General features: G+C 32.5%; 1 protein-coding gene across 1 annotated transcript in view; it reads left to right on the plus strand.

Moving 5' to 3' along the window:
* Positions 1 to 25,234, plus strand: part of LOC113400746 (TBC1 domain family member 5) — a 146,863-nt gene that overhangs the window by 75,300 nt on the left and 46,329 nt on the right. The gene's annotated exons all lie outside the window — the stretch shown is intronic.

The following is a 25,234-nucleotide window of genomic DNA, read 5'->3' on the forward strand; positions in this document are numbered from 1 at the left end:
AAAAGAGCGTCACTCGGCATATTTTGCCGACGCTGGTTTTCAGTGACCGTCTTCAAAAAGAGAACACGTCTGCGAACAGTTATTAACGTGAGAAACACTGTAAAGGAAGCTTAGATACATATACCCAGTTAATATAGTTACTTACTTTACGTATAACACAAAACAATTAAAATATACTATTAAGAATAGGAACAACATTATATATTATGTATAAATACATAGTACATAATTTATTTTAGTTTTCTTATCTACCAAAACAGATACTCACAGTCTTCGTAAATACGAACACTGAAGAGGTAGAAAAACGAATAAAATCGAACTTGATTATTTTTATTTAGTGAATAATCGAATTCGACGTATAACACGTGCACTGTTCTCATCGAGAGTATCTTACGCTGTCTGTCTGTGCGTTATGCTGCACTAAGTTCGCTATACGTGACCACGTCCATAGATAATGTTTAGTATAAGATTTTTAAGCACTTGCCGGTACGTGTCTACACCGTAGAGAGTTCCAACATATGAATCGAGGTTAAACACTATGATATCGATTTTTTCAATATATCTGACATTAGTGGAATCCTTTTATTTACACGGATATCAATTTCAAAATGGACCATTTTTATGAGTAAAGTAATAAAGTATGGAATGTATTTTCATGTTTAAATAGTGCATGTTTTCAATCGGATGTTTCGGGATAAATTTATTTTTATACTATTGAAATTGAAGTTATTTCATAACAATAAATAAGAGTTACGACTAAATTTTCAATCTTTATTCGAATATTAATTTATTCATAGTTGTGAAAATGGATTATGGAGAATCTTTTTTTTGCTACCGTGTCATGATTGTGTCCTAATTAACCAAACGTAACCTTCATTTATTTAAATAAAATCGGATTTAAAAAAATCTTTGATGTATATATGAATTCATTTTTCATAATTGAGAAATATTGCAGACTATATAAATGACATCACGGAACCACAGTCGAGTAATCCATCAGGCAGTGTAGGCCTTGGAGCCCCAAGACAGGCCAAAAATAACTTTTCTCAATAGTGTGGTGACTGATATCTTCGTAATATTGTAAAAAATCATTGTAAATAAAATTGCGTTATGGTAGATATAGTATGTTTTAGTGAATTATAAACGGGTAAAGGTGCCCCGAGAAGTGCATTGCTTAGGAGCCTCGGCATGGTTAAGCCAGCCGTGCACCGAATGATGAAAATGCGCGAAGCAGAAAATAATTACTAAACGATGAAACTGTTAATAATATTTATATTTAGAATAGATATATATAGATTTGAAAAGGTTATAAACAAAAAAAAGAGATATCTCGGGTCACCTGGTTAGAATTTAGCTGCTTTCGGTATATATTATGTATTAAATAACAGACACAATGGAATAAGTAACCAATCTTTAAGAATACATAAATGACAAGAATTAAAATTGTTATTTAAAATTCCGTGTGAATTAAAACAATAACAAAAAACCAAATGTAAAAATTTATATTAAACTCTATATAATAGAATGAGAAAGAGCCCGCCTCTGGTCGCCTGGAGGTGGTAACGCCTCACCTGACAATTTCTGCCAGTTCACTGTAATTTAAAAGAGCTTCGTTCCAAAATGAAATAAACATCATCGTATAAATAAAGGAACTGAAACTAAAACTCAAGCTCAAATTCCTTTATTCAATACAGAAGCATAACACTTACTTACTGATTGTCAAATTAAACACTACCAGCAGTTTGGAAAAGAAAAGACCCTGACCTGAGAAGAACTGGTGGTAGAAATTCAGCGGGTCTTTTTTTAGTCAATTTTATTATTAACAACTTTTCAATATGAAAAGAAAAAGCCAGAAGGCGATCGTTTAATTCCCATAACTGTATTGAAATTCTCATTCGTATTAAAAAGGAGATAAAACTTTAAGAAATAACTGTTTAAATCGAAACAGTGAAGCGATTAACAAGTCAAGGATTTAACTTCTAGTTGTCAAACAAAAGATGGCGAAGAACGGTAAAAGACGCACACGATGTTCGTAAGTTCAATTGAGTTAGTTTTTAATGAGTTAGTTTGTAATTTCCTTCTTTTTTGAAAACTTTGGACTGTGCGACTGTTCTTATTATTTTCTCAAAACAACGTTCGTTTATTTTTAGCCGACTTCAAAAGGTACGAGAGGGTATCATTTTGGTCACGTAGCTTATATATTGCCTATTTATCTATATCGTGATTTAAATAACATTAATTACATTGGAATCAAGGTAGTGAGCATGCAGATGTCACGTGATCTGTGTGTTACTCGATTTTCATCACCGATTGCACAGATTATAAAACAAAAGGCAGACAGAATACGCGGAACCTTTTTATAAAGCAATAAAAACGAATACATAATCAAAAAATCACGCGTTCTAACCACCGAACCATCTGAACTCTAAGACATGTCGGTAAAATGTAAATTCAACAGTACACATGTACTTAAGCTTCTTCCTCATTAGTGAGTAACTCAGTTCTTTGTCTGGCCTTGTTCTTTGTCTTAGCATATATACATATATTTGATAATACTTGATGCTTTGTCAAAGACTCACTGTTTAGGTATCACACATTCATCGGATATTCCGTCAGACAAGATGTTTTACTTTTTATCAACTATGTATAAGGAATGATATAATATATAATTTTTTATCAACCATTCAACTCATCAAGAATCATTGTAACTGGTGGTTGACTTTCGTGCAAGCCCGTCTGGGTAGGTACCGCCCATTCATCAGATATTCTTCTGTCAAACAACAGTTCTCAGTATTGTTGTGTTCCGGTTTGAAGGTTGAGTAAGCCATTGTAACTACAGGTACAAGGGACATAACATCTTAGTTCCCGAGGTTGGTGGCGCATTGGTGATGTAAGGAATGGTTAATATTTCTTACAGTGCCATTATTTATCTTGTATCAGATGGCCCATATGCTCATCCGCCAACCAATGCCATAAAAAATGGGTATTGTCTAAACAAATTGTCTTTTTTTTTCAATAAGCGTCTCAACAATTTATTGCAGAACAAATTAAATTATTTTCAAAACCATATTAAGGAAATATACAAAAAACAATACAATTTTTTTTCTTTATTTTAATTGTCAATTCTTATTTGTATGTGACTAAGGACATAATGTTAATAATTCTTTAACAATGCAACAAATATACTTGTATTTTTCTATACATAATTAACATTATATTTTATACAGGGTGGAATTAGGATGTTTTTGTTACAGAAAACTTTATTGTAAAGGAAAATATCAAACTATCCCCTGCGCTAAATCCAGCCATGATTAAAATGCAAACGATCTTATTTCAAACTTCAATGCTACTATATTTTCTATTTACATATAGATGATATTTACATCCTTTAAATATAGGTTTATATAGTTCTATACGAATACGAAAGTTTGTTACCTCTTCACGCTTAGGTAAACTGCTGAGCCGGTTTTGGTGAAATTTGGTACGGAGTTAGTTTGAGTTCCGGGACTACTTTTTTTAATTCACCCCTCGACGAGTTAAAATAGGTGAATACGGTTTATACGCTTTTAGTAAAGTTTTATAACTTTCGCACAGATAAAGCCGCAGATTCAGCTAGTAATCTGTCGTTTCTTCGTCATATATTTATTGATAACAACTGTTTCATTCACACGTGAAACATATACAGGGTTATTAGTAATTCGACGTATTCCCTTTAGGAGATAATATATTTTTCCGTCTCGCATTTTTAAATTTGGAACGATAATTATTGTTTTAATATTGACAAATAACTAGTGTTTATTCGTTTTTATAAATGAGAAGAAAAAAATAGATTTTAATTGATACTTTTTTTTAAATAAATTTTTCAAGTTGCATTTTTGACTTATTTTGAAAAAATTTAAAAAACGTGATAACTCAAAAATGGTTCACTCTTGCATCATGCATATGGGCGTTAAAATTATCGCAAATAATCACCCCTATCACCTCCTAACGGGAATACGTCGAATTATCAATAACCCTGTATATGTTCTGTCGGTATCTACTTAGGATATTTTTATATCTAGATAGAGTTTCGCACTACAAAAGAACCAAAATAAACGAGCCAAATTTATTATCTCGGTGCGTGTGACTGCTCGCCTGATGTCATACTACTGTACTAACCAACTGTAGGCAAGTATTTTTCCCAACGCGTTCTCAGCGTTGAGAGAAACTCAAAAGGTATCGATAATCTGTTACAGTACACATTACACGCTGCTCTACTTTAATCGATCAATGTATCATATATTTATAACACGGGTTTTTGTATCTTGGTTTTTCCAGTGTTAACGGTACCAGGCTGTGACTGTCACGAGACCGACTATTATTTATTTAAAAGATCTTGATACTTAAATATGATGACAGATTTGAATGTCGCATAAAACGTAACGTAAGTGACTAATGAATAGGATAATGAATTTAAAAATCATATTAACCACTTATAAAATCCACAAGAAAAGGCTGTATGGTGTTATACTTTAGCCTATTCTAAGACGTAATTATTAATCATGTACCTACTTAATACTTAAAGAATTTAAAAAAAGTTATTCGTAACAAGTAAACGTAAAGAACTTAATACGAAATTTATAAAACTATAAATAAAATATAATATATTAAGATCGTTCATGAATGGCAAATAAAGCAATCTTTAGGATTCATGTTTGTGACCCTTTTTAGACCCTATCGGGATAATTATTAATGACGAACTTTTATTCTGACAATTGTTGTAATCTATACTTCTATACGAATAATATAAATGCGAAAATAAATCTGTCTGTCTGTTGCTTTTTCACAACCAAACTACTTAACCGAATTTGATGAAACTTTATATGAGATAGCTTAAATTCCAAGGTAGGACAGAGGCTACTTTTTATGACAAATAACTGACAAACACCCCTATAACGCGAGCAAAGTCGCGGGCGACAACTGTTATAACATAAATATGTCAAAGCCATATATGGATATATATGGTTACATGGGCTTTGTTTCTTATAATTTAAAAAAATATATATAAGATCCGCCTTAAGACCATCTTGATCCAAATTATAAGACCATCTTAAATCGTTCAGTTCCATCTATTCGCATACAAAGTAGTACTATACAGTATAAAAACATACAAAAAGGAACACATCATAAGGCCGGAAAAATTATAATATGAAATTATTAATGATATACCTATGGATTAATATTCTCTTTATATAACTACCTACATTAAACACTCACAGCAGTATTCATTTTATGTATTTTATTACAGATATTTGTCGAATTGTATTTATACAACAAATATTGCATCGAAAATAAAGTTAAGAATTTACAAAATATTTAACATTTGTACATTTTGAAATCATAATTCCAGCGCTGTTTATTTAATGCAAACAGTTTCATAGATTGACCTTACCTCAAACTTTAGTGCGAATATATTGACTATGTACATATATATTGATAATATTTAGAGCATTAGTATAGTAGTATTTCTTTACGAATATTATAAATGCGAAAGCAACTCTGTCCGTCTGTTTATCAGACTGTTACTCTTTCACAGCCAAACGACTGAACCAAATTTGGTTAAATTGGAATTCAAGCTTGCTTCATAAGCAAGCTTGAATTCCAAGGAAGGACATCAGTAATCACATTTTCATAATTAGTTGATTCAAGCTCTGTATACATCTATATGTATCTATTTAATACATCGGCTTTATTAATGCTGAATGACAATATTTATAAATTATAACTTACGTCGTTCAAATTTCTAGTACACAACGCCATCTATATTGTTTGTGCTGAACTAATTCATTTCATGTTTATGATGTTATACAGATGGCATACGTGATTTTTAGTAGTTTCCAAATTAAATTAACATACATTTTTTATATATATTATTAATTGGCTCTCCGTCCCTTTATAAAAATATCTAATTTGCCTTATATCATCGTACAAAATAAAACATTCACCAACCGATATATTCGTCCTTATTGCACTTGATGCACTTCACAACGCTTCCCGCGCTTATATAACTAGTAAAACCACTTCGTTTTTATGCAGTCCCTTAACCTTACTTTTCTGTAGATATTTTGGAGATTTACAGATCCAACAGTTTTTGGTTAATTTATAATATCGGCAGCGTTCGCTTTAATGGCTTCTGTACCGACACTTAGCCCCGTCTACAGTCCCCATATCAATATAATATATCCCTATGTATCTTTTCCCTAAATCTATAAAATAAAATAAAATGAAAGTTTCATATCTACAGAAAAATTGATTTTGCAAAACCGGCAAACAAAACAATTCACACTTAATAGATTAGGATTACAGTCAGGGCCGGATTTACCATATGGCTTTTTGGGCTTCAGTCCAGGGCCTCGTGGATTCAAGGGGGCCGCAGCTAAGTCAAGTCAAAGTGAAAAATATACGATAATGCAAAAGAATCCATTACTTTAATAAATTAAACAGATCGTATGGTTTGCAGCCCTGCGAGTGCTGCAAGTAATCAAACTCATTTAATTCAAGTCAACGTTCAGATATGTCTTAGGTGGGCCCCTAAGTAGTGTTAGCCCAGGGCACCCTAAACTTACGATCCGGCCCTGATTACAGTCATCCAAGGAGTCAAATTAGGAATTCAATCTTGCATTATAAATAAATAACAATAAGTCCGAAAGATTAATCAAATGTTGTTGTCAAAATAGCACAAATTATACAATTATACTCAAATACAACACATAAATACTGGTATACTCGTATAATTGATTATTCGGACTTGTAGTAGAATGATGAAGTCATCATTTATTATTGTCTATCGTAGAATAATTTCGATGGTTATTGTATATTTATTTTTAGCGCGGTTTACCCCGTCTTAAAGGGAAATCGAAACAACGTCACGTTTTCGTAGAGTACAAACCCATGTTTTTGATAGATATATATTGCAAATACTAGTTTTCGACCAGTGATTCGATCGCGATTTAGCAGTCAATCATCATAATAGGTATAAAAAGTTGGCTATGTCCTTCCTTTGGCTTCAAGCTTGCTTCGTAATCATTTTCATTGAATTCGATCCAGCAGAGATCGTCAGCAAAGCTGAAAATAATAAACAGTATGTTCTAAAGATAACTCGAAATGTTAATAAAATAAATGGGTGTCTACAAAGCGTGTTAAAAGTTATACTTTTTTTAAGTAAAATAGTTAACTAGTAAGATTATTGAACAATCAAAAAAGCAGATGGGGCGCGTCGAACATTATAGTTAAGCAACAAAAACGAATACAATTTTAAAACCGAATGCGATTCCCCGGTAATGCTAAACGACGCGTCTTTTTCTTGATACGTCAAAAGTCCTGTCAAATTAACTATTACTACATATTGCTGTATTCTTAAAACTTTCAACGCGCCTATTAAAGTTAAACTAAATTTTCTACGTTATCTGTAATTCAATTTTTAAACTGTCAGAATTAACATTATAGCTAGATTGTATTACGTCAGACGAGACAGGTAACTTCCTTCCATTAAAACAAGCTACTTGATACGAAGATAAACAAGGTCAATGAAAATAAGGACATGTGGGAATAAACTGATAAAACAAGCTATTGGCTGACGAGTTGGGCCCACGGGATCGTTTACGTGAACTACTTATTACGGCAATGATTTATACATCATTGTTGTAGCATAATATTTTCTGATATACAATTACTTTTCTGTTTTTTATATGATTGATAATGTATCTAAAAATTAAAATTCGAAACTTCGAAACTCATAGCTGAACACGATTGTTATATATCAAAGAGTACATACACATATAGTTCTAGTCACTCATGAAAACGCGTTCTTCCACGTTAAATGATTCTCAGAGTGCAATAGTAAGAGCGAGTGACGCTCGTTCTTAAAAAAATTAATTAAATTGTAATTATTAAGATTATTTTATTAAAAAATAATTAATTTAACATGGAAGGTCGCCTTCTTGAGTGAATAAATCTATATTCAGTCTTAACTATAGTAATTATAAAATTTAAAAAATACAAGCATCAAAGTAAGCTTTCAGACAGTTCACGAGAGAGTTAATAAAATGAGTTCTTAGAGAATAGCACGTCTGCACTATAACATCAAGACGTTTATTAAATTCCTTTGATTATCAAAGTCAATGCTCTTTCATTCATGGAATCGTAGCCTCATGTGCACCCTGAACTCACAGTAACAAATATATATTTTTTACCTTACGTCATGTTACAAAATTGTTACCTAAAAAATATTACCGTTGCAGCGGATGTTTTTAACAGCCATGTATTATTTTCGTATCTCAACAAAAGGTAATAAGTAAGTTAGAATCAAATTAAGAACAATTATCGACATCATACAGTTTATTAACGACTGATTCACGAGTATTACGAACTTTGCAATATGGCTAATATCGAACATTAGTAATGAATTATGATTGTGCATTCTCATTTTGCTTTTTTATATCACGCAATATTACCCTAAATATAGTTGACAATACCTTTTTGCTAAAGTACGACAACTTTTATATTGCATTGGTATAGTCGCACATTTCATTATTATTAAGTAAGATCAGCCTGGTGTGTTCCATCATTGCGAAAAGGTCTGTCTTCTTTCACTACACAACTACCATTTTTTTGTAATTCAAGACAAATCGTCCTGAAATGTGTCCTCTTAATGTCACCAACTCCGCCTAGATCCGCCAAAATCTGCCGTGACGTCGTTGTTGGTATCCTACGAATCCTATTTTTTAAAACATAATCCATGCGACTGTGATTTTGTCTCAAAGCAAAATTGCATGCATTTTATAAACCTATTAGGTTTAAGACATTAACGAGGAAACGACAAATATAAACAAAAACAAAAATTTCATAAGCCATTTATTGTTATCAATATTAGTTACAAAAGGAAGTTAAAAAAAATGATTTGTTTATTGTTGACTGTGGAGTATATTTTTACACGCTTTTTACTAAACGCTGAATAAATTAATCTGCAAATTAGACTCGGCTTTCGCGTAATTAGTTCACATGCGTGAATTGTATGCCCGAACTATATTTCGCGTTATTAGAAAACAAATCATCAGATTATTAACGCCATGTTTTTTTTATGGGAATACAAGCTTCTTTGCTCACTACTAATATTAATATATTGCTTGGATAAATATTAATAATCTTTTGAGATTAATTAATTTATTGTTATTATTATTTCAACAAATACCAGAAGAAATAGAGATTAGTGTGTTTGCGCACAGAATTGAGCTCAAAGATATTGTATACATTGTTAAAATGGCCTTGGAATTAGTCGAAAGGGCATCATCGTGTTATAATTATATCTTAAGAAAATGCATAAAATGGCTAGATAAAGTCCTCCTCTCCTCATGAGGAGAAAGTTTGATATTCCACCAGACTGCTTTAACACAGAATGTTGTCTAACATACATATTATACCCATTATATTATAGGTTTCCTTCCATGTTATACATAGCACTGCCCGAGGACATACCCTTGGTGCTGTCTGATTAAGATTTACGTGTTCTAGCAATCTATGCTCTCTGAACCTTACCTTACATCGCCTTTAGTTTTTTTAGCAGAATATATTTATAAATATTTTTAGCGATGTTTTTTACATAATCGATGTGCGCAAATCGCAAACCAATCTCTATCTCCTTTAAATCGGTACGGCACGAGGCGTGCTGAACGGACCTCCGTCACAGGTGTGACATACATAAACAGCCTGTAAATTTCCCACTGCTGAGCTAAGGAAAGGTTTGGAGCATATTCCATCAAGCTGCTACAATGCGGATTTGTGGATACACATGTGGCAGAATTTCGTTGAATTAGACACATGCTGGTTTCCTCGCAATGTTTTCCTTTCATTCTTGCAATTACTGGACACTGGTGGTTTGAGGAAAAGCAACCACGTATCCATATCATAATAAGTTTAAAATCACTCCACCGTTTCATATCTGGTTTTGTAAAATATATTTTAATAATTATGATCAGTTTCAGTTTATAATATATGAAAGTCTTTTCATATTAATTTATGTCTGTAACAGAATTTTGAAATTTTAAAGCTATTTAAGTAATAATATTATTAATGTTAAAGTTATGTTTGTGTTTGTCCTAATTTTATACTTCAACACACAACTTCAACTTCATCATGAAATTCGTTACACTGATAGTTAGAGATGTGAAACCAGAATAACTTACTTTTAATTAATCAAATCAAATTATAATATGTTTGTTAAAAAAATATAACTTTTAATACAAATATATACAAAGATTTAAATAAAAAAAAACCTTATTTACATAGGAATTATTAATATTAAACTAAATACAAATACTAAATAAAAAGAGCTACTGTACAAATCATGAAAGGCAATGGTGGCAAGAATGCTAGCACATTTCTCCGTTGCGCAAATCCGATCCTCTTGGCAAAAATGAACCAGCCCTCCTCAAAACAGAGGCAATGAGGCACTGAAATTATTCTAATTTACTGACATCGATATCGAAAGATAATATTATATTATGAAGAACGTATTTTTTTTAACGAAAAGCTTATTTGGTATTGAAATGTTTTAATTTGAAGTCAACCAATTGTTTGACTTTACCGAAACAACACAAAATCTTGACACATGACAGCATGACAAATAATGGCGGCATTGATATCTATAATATAATGGAAATCTATAATATAATTTGTATAATAGTGTAAAACAATTGTTTATTTTTACTAATAATAAAAATAAACATAAAAATACACAAATTTCTTACTACAGTTTCGTTTAATAATTCAATACTATTATGATTATGATGATGATAAGGATGTTTTATTTAAATAGAGGTTGTATATGAATCATATATACGTCTTACGATCAGCTTCATAAACGACTCAACCAATTCTAACTAAAGAGGTATCGTTTAATTCGCGGAAGTATCCTTAACATTGCCACATGACGTCACTAGTAATCAAATATGACGAACGATACCTGTCAGATTGTACGTACAATTTGTAGATTTAAATTATATAGTTATTTATACAACCAAATTAAACTACAAATATCGTTTTTTATAACGATACTAATTTCGTTTCCAACAAATTCATCTTCCGCTTTTGTCGAAATGGTATTGCAGAAATTCAATAAAAAATCTATTCTTATACTTATTATTTAAAATAATATAATAATTACTAGCTGTGCCCGCGACTTCGTTCGCGTAGTTGTCGGAAACACTATCATGATTATCGTTTGATTGCTCACGTTGGTTTTTGTTATTATAATCGTCAATAAGATTTAATAATATGTTTTACAGTACTTCAGCGTAGATTATATTTTTAGTTTTATTTTCTCGTGGTAGAAGAACATACTGATTTTGCCCGCAACCCGATCTTGACAACGCGACATATAGTTGGCCTATAAATTATCGCAGCACCTATTTTTAACTTCAGGGAATGTGGTGGAAGGCCGCTCGGGTTTAAAGAATTGAGAAACTCTTGTGGGTAATGGACAGCATCTTCTTGATCCATTACATTATCAATAGATGTGTAGGTAGTTATATCGCCTGGAAGTTTGGTTAAAATTAGGTCGTTAATTTCGTCAACGCTACTATTTCTCGTCGCCAATATTGCCCTTTGACACATCCATTGGTAATCTTTATTTTCTATTTCGACGATATTAGGGTAAACTTTTGATATTAAATCCTCTATGCTAGTCACTTTTTCTCCTAAATCGCGATCAATTTCAATTTTATTTTCAGAATGAGGTACTTTTCCATCTCCTATTAAAAGTAACTTTGAAGGAAAATTTGTACTTCCTCCCCCCAAATATGCTCTCATATTCGTAGATAGTTTTAAGGTATGGACAAATTACCATAACGGTGAACTTTTAAGGCAAGACCTTACAATGTCTGCTCTAGTTCCTCTTAAAATTACCGGTAAAGTTTGTCGAAAATCCCCAGAAAACATAACGGTAATCCCACCCATAATTTTATCACAACTTCTAATATCTCTGAGAGTTCTATCTAGAGCCTCTACATGAGCTCTATGGATCATGGTACATTCGTCCCAGATAATTAAAGAAACGTCTTGTAAAACTTTACCCAGAGGGCCATTTTTGCGAATAGAGCACACGCTATCTTTTTGTAAAGAAACAGTTAGAGGCAGTTTAAAAGTGGAATGAGCTGTGCGTCCACCTGCTAATAAAGTTGCCGCAATTCCCGACGACGCAACTACCAAGGCTATTTTTCCCTGAGACCTTACTTTTGCTAATATGAGATTAGTAATAAAAGTCTTTCCAGTTCCACCTGGAGTATCCAAAAAAAATATTTTTCCTTCGTTAAATCGAATACTGCACATAACACGATTGTACGCCGTCACCTGGTCATTAACTAATTTTGGTTCATTTTCAGTAATATACTGATTTAATTCATTTACATCATACGGCTTCCGTAGTGCTACTTCTAAAGGATCTAAATTATTATGTGAATTATTCCTTTTAGATGCAGGAAGCCCAAAATCAGTCAATGATTTATCTGAAATTTCATGAATTTTATCTTCAATTAAGATAAGTCCATCATTGTATACGTTATCAGTATAGGCTAATGTTATATCCTGATTTTCATTACGCATTGGTTGAATAATTCTTTTGAAGTAATGAAAGCTGTTAAAGTCATTTATTCTTACCATGAGTCTAAATGCATAAAACTGCATACACGATATTGTTTTAGATCTAGCAGCAGTATTCTGCTGTGGAATATTTATACAGTATCCGTCACTTCCAAAGGGGAACAGTAAAGGATATTGAAGTGGGTCGTACGATCTATGAGTTTCAGAAACTCGTTGAAGTCGGCCTTCTCTATTATTCAACACAATATCTCGGGAACCTTTATCTTCATCTATTAAAAGAACAGCTACTTCATCTACTATTGGCGCATTATACCGACCTCGATGCTCGTTAGGAGGTTTCACATCAGCATGAATAATAAGTTTCAAATCATGCGTTGATCTATTTTCGAGATTGTATTTAAAACTCTGAATATACGTATTATGATCGTGAAGATATGTTTGGAGAGCGTCGATAAGATCAATTTGCAAGGTTGGGTTTATGTTTGAGCGCAAGGATATCTGATCTGCATGAGACACAAAATATATTTGCAAAAATTCGGCTTGTGCACCTTCAGCTGGAAGTAAATTACCGATCAAATGATAAACTTGTCCCTGGATTTTGAAAGTAGGCATAAAGTTTCCCTCACGAATTTCTTTCGCACCAAATGAAGTCATTTGAAAAAGTGTATTATACTGCCTTGAGTGATTTAAGAAATGCTTTGAGGATGGATTTGAGCCTGATATCAGTTCTTTAAAAACTGACGTTGGTTCTGGAATTTTAGGTATATTCACTTTGCCACCACTACAACACCGTGCCCGACACGTCCTTTTAAGAGCTCCCCCCTCCCAAACAAATAGATAATATATATTCACTATCATAAAAAGTAATTGTTCTTTGTCATCAGTGTAAATCTTAAAGGTCGCCATAAAATTTAATAATTACCAACATCTGTGTTTTTATTGCTTATTGTTATACGGTCAATTATGACAACCCTTTTCTTAATAATAATAATAATAATAATAATAATAATAAGCCCCCCGAAACCCAACCACACGTCCTAATTGACCATCTAATCACGTGGGGGGCGGACACACGATAATTAAATTACTGGCGTGGCAAACGTGGCAATGGTAACCCATTTAGTATGGAGACGCGTAGTAAGAAGAAACGTATAGGACCGCTACCCGGGGGCGATCGCCGGGGCACACCTGGAGCTGGCGCTGGGTGTGACAGCATGCGAACCGTCAGCGGTGAGGAGTTGAGCAGGCGGGCTTCTCCCGATAAATTCCACACTACAGCCGGTCGTCGTGAGTTGAACAGGCGGGCTCACGGCGTTAATGCTACAGCCGCTACCGATGATGAAATTAACAGACTGACAGACAGAACAAGTAGCCCAATAGAGCCTTATAATAGTCCTAGCACTTCATCATACACACCCTCCGTCCAGTCATCACCTTCCACTATTAGCTTAAATACAGAACCACAGTTACCAGCTTTGAATGTTGCGCGGGAGTCGAATGCCTTTTTGCCCGCGTCCACCAAGGCTGGAAAACCGAGAGTTCGCATGAGATGGAGCAAAGAGGTAAACTCATTTATCATGCGAACATATTACTATATTACCAATTTAGAGACTGACATGACCACATATAGACAGAAGATGCATGAACTTTTTACACAAAAATACTCAGGGGTTACGGTCACAGAACAGCGAATTTCCGATCAGAGAAGAACTATAGTAAAAAACAAACTACTAACCGAAGACGAATTGAACCGATTAAAAGAAGAAGCACGTATACAGCTACAACAACACGACGTTACAACACCATTACCCCGAAATCCGTCTCATTCAGAATTTCACTCTCGAACAGAATCTTTTACACTACCAAACACACAAAACACACACACATCAGATATGTCAACACAAACTGAATCTGTAACGATACTATTAGAAAACGAAGTTAATACTTTAAACGCACAAAATCCGATTACTGAAACGTACATACAAGAAATACATGATAAATTTAATACAACTTTATTGCAATACTCAGGAACGGATCCACTAATACGTCCTCGACTCCCTAAAATAAAATATAGCCCACAACTCTACAATTTAATTAAAATATTTAACCAAAACATATTAAATAGATTTATTTCAGAAGATACACAGCTAATAGACATACATACCCTCATATACTGTACAGCATTAGTAATAACAGAAGAAGTAAATCCTAAACAAATAGAAAATATGCAACGCACAAAAACTAAGCAAACTAATAAACCACCGTGGCAACAAAGACTCGAAAAAGATATCGAAAAACTCAGAGCGGACTGCGGTAGACTAACTCAGTATATTTACAATAATAATAGATCAAATAAAGTAGTAAAAAGAGTAGAAGAAATATTCCAAAATTGTATTACACACACTAAACATGACAGAAATAATAGAAAGCCAGAAGAATATTTGGACACATTAAAACAAAAACTCGCTCTTAAAGTTAATAGACTCCGAAGATACAAAAAAGCACAACAGCGAAGAAATGATAACGCCATCTTTACAACGAATGAAAAGCTCTTCTATAGAAATTTACAAAAACCACATACTCCCACTAACACAGTAACTGACAGGAACACAGACGTACCTACTAAACAAGATCTAGAAGTATTTTGGTCTGGTATATGGGAAGAACAGGTAAGCCATAATTCAAAAGCATTATGGATAAATGACGAAAAAATAGAATTTAGTATAATAGAAGAGATGGAATTTGTAGAGATAACCGAAACAGATATAACAAACATAACAGCAAAATTACACAACTGGAAATCACCAGGCATTGACAAGATACACAACTTCTGGTATAAAAAATTAACATCATTACATAAATGCATAGCGAAAAATCTAACACATGTCGTATTAGGACAACAAAAAATACCCGAATTCATGACAATAGGAATAACTTACATGCTACCAAAAACCAAACACTCACCACAACCTTCCCAATACAGACCAATCACATGCCTACCTACAATATACAAAATCTTAACATCAGCCATTACAAACAAAATTAACACACACATAGAACAACACAATATAATAGCAGAAGAACAAAAGGGGTGCAGGCGGGCCCATATGGGATGCAAGGAACAATTAGTTATTGATTCCACAATTCACAAACATGCTGCCACAAAAAATAGAAATCTCCATTGCACTTATATAGATTATCAGAAAGCTTTTGATAGTATTCCACATTCTTGGTTAATTCAAATATTAGAAATATATAAGATAAACCCAAAAATAATAGACTTCTTGCGTAAAATAATGTCATACTGGAAAACAACACTACACCTTAAATATGGCCAAAATACTATCGTTACACGACAGATACAGATTAAGAAAGGGATCTATCAAGGTGATTCCTTGAGTCCCCTATGGTTCTGCCTCGCCCTTAACCCCTTATCGCACCTATTACACCGTTGCCGAGTAGGATATCCTCTTAAAAGTATAGAGGAAACCATTATATCACATCTGATTTATATGGACGACATAAAATTATATGCAAAGAGCGATAAAGACATGAAAAAACTAATAGAAGTAACAAAAGAGTTTAGCACGGATATCAACATGCAATTTGGATTAGATAAGTGCAAAACAATACATATAATAAAAGGAAAAATAAAACCGGGTAACTACGCAATAACTTCTTCTGATACAATAACAGCTATGGAACCAACAGATTTATATAAATACTTAGGCTATAATCAACTTAAAGGACTCGATCACACATCAATCAAACATACACTTACAATAGAATATAAAAGACGAATAAACGTTATATGTAAAACTCAACTCTCTGGGCAAAATCTTATAAAAGCCATTAATACATATGCTATACCTATACTGACATACTCATTTGGAATTATAAAATGGACTAAAACTGACATAGAACAAATAGAACGAAATACACGCACAATTCTAACAAAACACAATAATCTCCACCCTAAATCTGCAATAGAGCGCCTAACACTCAAAAGACAAAATGGAGGAAGGGGATTGATAGATATTTATAATCTCTGGCAAAAACAAATCAATACACTAAAAACATTCTTTCATTTAAAATCTCGCACTAGTGATATACATAAAGCAATAGTTGTAAATGACATTAACTACACCCCATTAAATTTAAGTGAGCAAGGATATCATATGAATGACTGTATTGATGATCCTCAAAAGCAAAAACTAGAAAACTGGAAAAAGAAGGTACTACACGGACGCCACCCACATGACTTAGAACAGCCCCACATTAATACAATAGCATCAAACAAATGGCTCAAAGTAGGAAACCTTTTCCCAGAAACCGAAGGTTTCATTATAGCAATCCAAGACCAAATCATTAACACGAAAAACTACAAAAAATATATTATCAAAGATCCCACTATCACAAATGATAAATGCCGTAAATGTCATACCCAACCAGAGACCATACAACGCTGAAAAAATAAATAAATATAATGAGCTCAAGGAAGAAGTTACAAGAATCTGGAAACAAGAAAAAGTGTACATCATCCCTATAGTTATCTCCACAACAGGTGTCGTCCCAAACCATCTCCTCCACAGTCTAAAATTATTAGATCTAAATGAGTCCCTTTATATCCCAATACAGAAGGCTGCTATCTTGAACACATGTAGAATAGTAAGAAAGTTCATGCAATTAGAAGAGACTGACACAACATAATTACTACACATAAATATTACATACATAAATAACACACACCACATACTGCATTCACTTGATTTATATCCGTGAATGTAGTTTACACCAGCTTAAAGGCTGAGAAAAACAAAATTTCCGAGAATAATAATAAATCTTTATTTAAAAAATAAAAGCATTACAGTAATTACACCAAGTCGCTTTTATCTACACTAATTACTTAACAAAAGAGATAAAATTTAGTAAAAATAAAATTTATAAAAAAAAGTAAACAAAAATAAGCTTAAATCTATTTAGGAACTACAAAACATCTTAAAAATTCTGGAATATATAGAATTGTTTGAATATAGTATAAAAGGGATCACAAAATATGTCTACATCTCGACAACAAAGTAGGAAGTTATTTAAAAGTTTAACAACCCTAGCAGTGGGGCTGTTGCTAGCGTGGGGAGAATGCCACATAGGTGGGTAACAAAATAATCTATGTTGCCGTCTTCCAACACCACGCATATATTGGTCGGGAACATACAAAGATATGGATTCACGTACAGCAATGCTATCCACTCTATTCATTAGAATTAAGTAGTAAAATTTTATATGTGCGGATTCCCGCCTAAGCTGAAGTGTATCTAAACCAACCATACCTGACACAAACATAGAAGGATAGAGAAAAGGGTAGTATCCATATTTACGTTTAAATAAGTATCTACAGAATTTACGTTGAATTTTTTCTAGCATTATAGTGTACATTGCCTCGCGCGGACTCCAAACTATTGAATTATATTCTAATTTACTACGGACATATGCATTATATAATTGTTCTATTACTTGGGTATTCTTAAATTGTGATGATATTCTAATAATGAAACCAAGACATTTATTAGCATCTTTGCAAATTTTAACTATATGGTCATGAAAATTTATTTTGCTATCCATTATAACTCCTAAATCCTTGATTTTGATTACATGTTCCATTGGTGTGTCAGACAGATTATATACATTTTTAATAAGCTTACGAGATCGAGAAAAAGTGATAGTTTTACATTTTGAATTATTAAATGATAATTTGTTTCTTATAGTCCAGTCAACTACAGCATCGATATCACGTTGTAACGCTACACAGTCTTTAGTCTCAGTTACAGATAGGTACAGTTTCAAATCATCAGCAAACATAAGGCATTTGGCATTAGAGATAACACTTGGTAAATCATTTATCATTATCAAAAATTGCATAGGACCCAAGGTACTACCCTGACTAACCCCTGATCGAGTATAATACTCTTTCGATTTATAACCGTCTAGCTTAACAAACTGTCTTCGATTTTTTAAGTAGTGAGCCATCAATTTTAAGAGAGAAGTTGAAAATCCTAATACAGAAAATTTGGTTAAAAGTACATCATTATCTACGAGATCGAATGCTTTCGTAAAATCAAAATAGGCGGCATCTACTTGACAGCCAGACTTAACTTGAGTACTTATATAATCTATAAATTCTATATGATTTGTCAATGTGGAGCGTCCAGGACGAAACCCATGTTGGCAATCACTCAATTGTCCCTTTATTTGTTTATAAATAATATTATTAAGGATCGATTCAAATATCTTTCCAAATACACATAGTACAGCTATAGGTCTATAATTTGTTATATCCGTGGACGAACTCGATTTTGGAATAGGTGTTACTCGCGATACTTTCCACTTGCTAGGGTATAAACATTGTTTAATTGAAAGATTATATACATGAAGTAAGGGCACTTCCAAAGCCGACAAGCAATCTTTTACTAGAAAGGGAGGTATGTTGTCAGGACCACAAGCAGTTGAAGCTTTTAGTCGCCGTACTGCAATTCTGAGTTCAGCAACTGTCACTTGCTCAATGGTTACCGTAGATTGGCAACCAAATCGATTAGCCTCTTCCTCAGCTATCTTCACGTCTAACAGAGGAGAAGTATCATGAAACACAGAACTGAAATATTTAGCAAATGAATCAATGGCTTTCTGCCCCTGTATGGTTTCATTGTTATAGGTATATGTTTTTATCTGCTGTCTAGTTTTACGTTTTTCCTTTACAAATTGCCAAAAACTTGATGGTTCTATATTTATATTGTTTTCAACCCTAGATATATAATTTTTAAATTCTATATTTATGAGTCCCTTGACTTTAGTTCTATAGTATTTAAAAAGTTCTTTATTAAACTCTAAATCATAACACTTAAACTTTTTTAGATTAAAATATTTTAATTTTATATAATATATTATTTCTTTGGTATACCATTTTGGATATGTATATTTATTATTCCGGACTATTGTTCTTGTAGGAACGTGTGTACTAATAACACCATTAAGTTTATTATATAGTATATCTAAGGCTAAGTCTAAATTTAAATGATGTTTTTCAAGTAAGTCGGTCCAGTCAATATTCGCAATGTCAACGTACAAGCTGTGCAGATCTGCTTGCCGAAAGTTCCATTCCGTGATTAAATATTCTCCTGGTGCCAGAGATGCTGGATTTTTTGCTGTTCTAGGAAGTGTGAGCAGTATCTCTAAGGGAGGGTGGTATGCATCCATGGGAACTAGATGCTCCGTATCGGATGATATTTTAATATTATTGTGATCCAGAGTAGTTAGTACTAAATCTAAGATACATCCATATTTATTGCTAATATTATTACATTGTTGTAACTTACTATATTCCATAAAATTATTAAATTGAGATCTGACACTATTATTGCACGAATTTAAGTTGAAATCACCAACTATCAGAAATGGATATTCAGTATACATATTAATTGCATTTTCTATACATGTTAAAACATCAAGATATTGTTTACTGCTGTAGCTGGGTGGTAAATATACTACACATATCATTATCTTAATATTTTTCCAGGTAATAATAGCAAACAATAATTCTTTATCATCAGTTAAGTTATCTACATTTGTAATTCTTTTTATATTATAACAATTTTTAGCTGCCAATAGAACCCCACCCCACCCGACGTCGCCGGGCCGGTCTTTCCGTAGGACACAGTATTCAGGTGGAAATAGTTCAGCGTCATTGATAGAGCTATTGAGGAAGGTTTCTGTAAGGATGACAATATCGCTAGTTATTGTTCTAATATTGTTATAAAACATATTAGTTTTCGTACGGAGACCTCTTACATTTTGGTAATATAACAATATTTTTTTAGTACGTGTAATTTTGGTACAAATCTTTTTATTCTTTTGTTTATTTCCTTTCTTTGGATATTTAAAAGTACATCTGCTATAATGACTACGCGAGAAAAAACAGAGGACTTCTGTCCTCTATATCTGAAGTTTTAGGCCTAGGTACTAAATACCCATAATACTTGTAATCAGCCAAAATTTTACATAATATATCATTGTAGACATGTTTTAATCCCAAATTAGTGAGCTTCCCAGTTATTAACGAGAACATATCAAAAGTAACTGCGGCATTGGAATCATAGAAATATGCATAAGTGTTATTTTTAAGTTCTAAGTATAAAAGGTTATTAAATAATTCTATTTTGTAATTGTATATAGGGGCGCCACACACATACGTAGGTGTACATATAATTATGTTTGTATTCGAAACATACTGTATAGCTTCCCTTAAATATACAATCAATTCTGCATAATCATTACAAGATGCCTCAAAATCTCTTTCTCCCAACATTATAATACAATAGTCAATCATACTATAATTACGTAATTTGTAGTCTAAGTTCTGAAGTAGAAGTTTTATGTTACAGTTTGGTGATACATAACGAATATAATCAAATTGGTTGAATGCTGCATCAACAGTTTGTAATGTACCGCAAGCACTATTAGTTAAAATACATATTTTTGGTTTTCTGCCTTGTTCTTTAATATAATGTGATGCTTGAATGGTGTTTTGATGATTATTTCGTACAGTTTCAGTTATTGGATCTTTACTTTTCACAGCTCCCTTCGTAGTATGGTTGGAACAAGCAGTATTACTTGGAGGGTAATATGAATTATTCGATGATAACTGATCGATTTGGTTCTTAGATTCGCTAAGAGATGGCGTTACTTGTACTGTTTTTTCAATGGATTTTCTTTTGTTCATAAGTTTATTTTCAGTATCAGAATAATCTAACTTGGTTCGCATTTTACTTATGTTCAACTGTTCACTGGATCTACACGAAGATATAGGCTTTCTTATATGTGTAAGTTGCTGAATTTTCAATTCATAATCACGAATTAACTTTACCTGTTTATTATTTTCGAACAGTAGGTTTTTAATCTCGTTTTCCGCCCTTAATAACTTCTCCTGAAGTGCGGACAATTTGTTTCTCATACAGTTCATGTCTTCTATAACTTTTGCGCTAGAAGTAGTAATACTTCCATTTAGCTGACGGGACGGGGTCGAGCTCATATAAGAGGAATTAGTATCATTTTCATCTGAGTACACCTCGGTTAGGCCTTCAAAAGAGTTATCTGTCGGAATGTTAGTTATGCATTTACGAATTGTTATATTGTTTCTTTCTGTCTCAGGAGAAATAGAATCTGATTTTGTCACAGGTGTACCGTGTTGTGTAACAAATTGATCCGTTTTTCTGGTTACTTTGTTGCTTAAGTACGACATCATTTTCAAAAATTTATATTTAAATATATATCCAAACAATAAACAGTTTTTTTATTTTTTTTTTTATTTTATAATTTTTAATCGTTATTTCTTACAGAGACATCTATTTTTCAATAGTAGTAACTCAATTGTTATTCGATATATTAGTTGCTAATATCTTTATTCACTCTTAGATGGCGTTAGTGAGCAAAAATTTTGAATAAAAAACGGATTTGGTCTATTATTATTTGAAATATGGCTGCATTTAATAATTATTCCGTTGTTTTTACACTAAACTTAGGAACACTTTGTTGTTACTATTTTTTAATTATTTTTAAATATTATTCAAGCGCTATACTCACTTGTTCAATCTTAATAGGCTTAAATAAGGTGTTTGTAATCAAAGGTCTTTATTTTCGTTTAAACTGCACTAATATGTTGTACCACAATATCACTTATAGAATTTAAGTTTGTTATCACTTTTATACACAAACAACAACACTTATCGACACTTAAATATTTTTATGAATTATAAATTACAGAGACAACTTTGGCTTGTATGCACTAGATGAGCGCCACCTAGCGGAAAAAAGAAACATAAAAGAATAGTAAATTAAATTAAACATAAAAGAAATATTGTACAATAGTGTACGATTGCGAATATTTTTTTTGTTAACAATTCGATGCAGGTGTATCGACATCTGGATGTAAGACAAAAGAAAAAGTCAATTGTAAATAAATAAATCACAAACAAAATTCATACTCTGCCAAAACAAACAAACCGTTCAACAGGAAATGTAATAGTAAATCTGAATGACTTTTCTTTGTCTTGGATTAGGAGAAAAGTTCATGAATTGTAATACCTGACGGTAGACATGTTTGCTTAAACACTCAATTTTGATTCCAATTTTCTGTCATTATATAGGACCACTATGTACGTATAGGGTTTAAAAAAACATCAAGAAGAAGTGTATTTATCGATAGACCAGATTTACAAATTTGGAGTATATCATATATTTACAAACCTACCTTGACTGACACCGCCTCCAAAAATAACAATAATTTTAACTATAATATATTATCGTAATAACTTTGCTGACTTTTAAATAGTCTAAATATTTTTAATTTCATTTTACATAGTATAAATCTAAAAAATATTGTGATCATTGTTTGTTATTCATAGGTTTGTGTTAAGTTAGATTTAAAGTGGGTAGGTACATACTTATCTCCTTGCGTGGAAACACAGAACGTACCTACATATTGGTAAGTAGAATAAGTTACTTGATTATTAAGTTGTAGAATAATAAGCAATTATTTTTTACTTTTTAGAGCATATTATTTTTTTTCTCTTTTGAAGTCGGTTTTTTTTTGTCAAAATTTTTGTTTCTAAAAGATTCGGCCGATTATCGCTAACGTGCTCCTTAGAATTGTTCCGTTCCCTTCCGTACCGTTACTTTGTCATGGATCCTATGCTCAGAACCTTACCAAACTTTCACCATAGTACCCTTGAAGTATATCCTTTATAATAAAAAAAGAATCATTAAAATTGGTTGGCACAATTTTGAGTTATTCACCTATTTATCGCGCACATACATAATGCACATTTAAGACTTATATCGTTTTCATAGGGATACCATCATCGTAACAGGATAAAATTAAAATGGGGCCCCACGGGAAGCACTACCTTTCAAACAAAAAAAAATTATCAAAATCCAGTGAAAAGTTATGAGGTAACAGACATATAAAAAAAAATACAGACGAATTGATAACCTCCTCCTTTTTGAAGTCGGTTGAAAACAAACAATATTAACTTAAACGTAATAAGATAAACAAACCGAACAATAAGAAGTTTAGATTGTTTCTCCTTTGGTGTTATTATTTCATAAGGTGATTATAGTACAACCGTGTTGAATATGCTTGAACGTAATAGAAATTACTTGAAATATTGAACTACTAATTTATTTGTGTAGTCATTTTAAACGATATTCACCTATTTGCTTATTTGCATAATTTATTTTCTCAGTGATGATTAATCTGCATCGGTGAAAGTATCGCTCGCCATTTTGAACTTTTTTACTTGTGTAATGTAATTTTTATACCTTATTTATACCGTGAAACGTTTGAATTGTTTACTTGCAAAGTACGAAGGAATGTTCATTGAAATTTTATCTTATATCGTAAGTTAAAACTACAGCAGATTATGATTTAAATGTAACCGATTTTAAACGATAAAAAATAATGAGCAAATAAGCTGATAACAAAACCGAATTTTGATAAATAATTTAACTATTAAGAATGTTAATTTTTTTAAGTCGTTATGTGCATTGCTACTTCGCAGAACTACACCCGCGGGTGAGAGTGGCGAGCGCGGCGGCGGGGCTGACCCGCCTCCCCCTCATCCGCCGCCGCGCCCCGCCTGCTAGCACACTCTTAACAAATAGACATATAGTGTCACGGCCTTTTTTTTTATTATTAAAAGAGGAATATATCTTTCATACACATTTTTTGAGTAACTTAAAACGTTTATGCTGCGCACGCATCGAAAGTCCATAAATGTGAATAATTTTCCCCGTTTTTGCAACATTTCTCACTGTCGCTGCGCTCCTATTGGTCGCAGCGAAATGTTATATAGCCTAAAGCCTTCCTCTATAATTGGACTATTCAACAAAAAAAGAATTTTTCAAATCGGACCAGTAGTTCCTGAGATTAGCGCGTTTAAACAAACAAACAAACAAACTCTTCCGCTTTATATATTAGTATAGATTATATTTCTTTGTTTTCTATGTTCTGAAGTTCGACTTCATCTTCATTTTCATCTATATAGTATCTTCAATCCATTCCATAAGTCGTCTGAGATTTAACAAAATAATGATTTAAAAATCCTGAGTGCTAAAGCGAATCGTATTCTACGTGAAAAATATTTTTTTGTACAAATGATTAAACCACACTTACTGGACAATTATGACTCTCACTTAAACTTTTAAGGCCATTTTACTACGACGTTACTGCGAAAAAGATTAATGAAACTGAAATTGACATTAATTTTTCCATAATTTTAAACATTATAATAGTTACACCAACTTATTTACTAACGACCAATCATATATAAAACATTTTCTAAGCAAAACCTTTGAAAACGCACTGGCTGACAATATTGTCTTTGGCAACGTCGAGATTATAAGCTTAGATTATATATCTCAAAGAATATGCCTCGCAATACAATAACGTTAGGTGCATTTCCGTCTCGGTACGGACCACTCATCAAAATACTTAGCGATCTCGCATTTTATTATATATTTTACATATTTTATTCGAGCTTTGACCGCGCTG

This window comes from Vanessa tameamea, chromosome 7 (genome assembly GCF_037043105.1).
Source record: "Vanessa tameamea isolate UH-Manoa-2023 chromosome 7, ilVanTame1 primary haplotype, whole genome shotgun sequence".
Lineage (NCBI taxonomy): Eukaryota > Metazoa > Arthropoda > Insecta > Lepidoptera > Nymphalidae > Vanessa > Vanessa tameamea.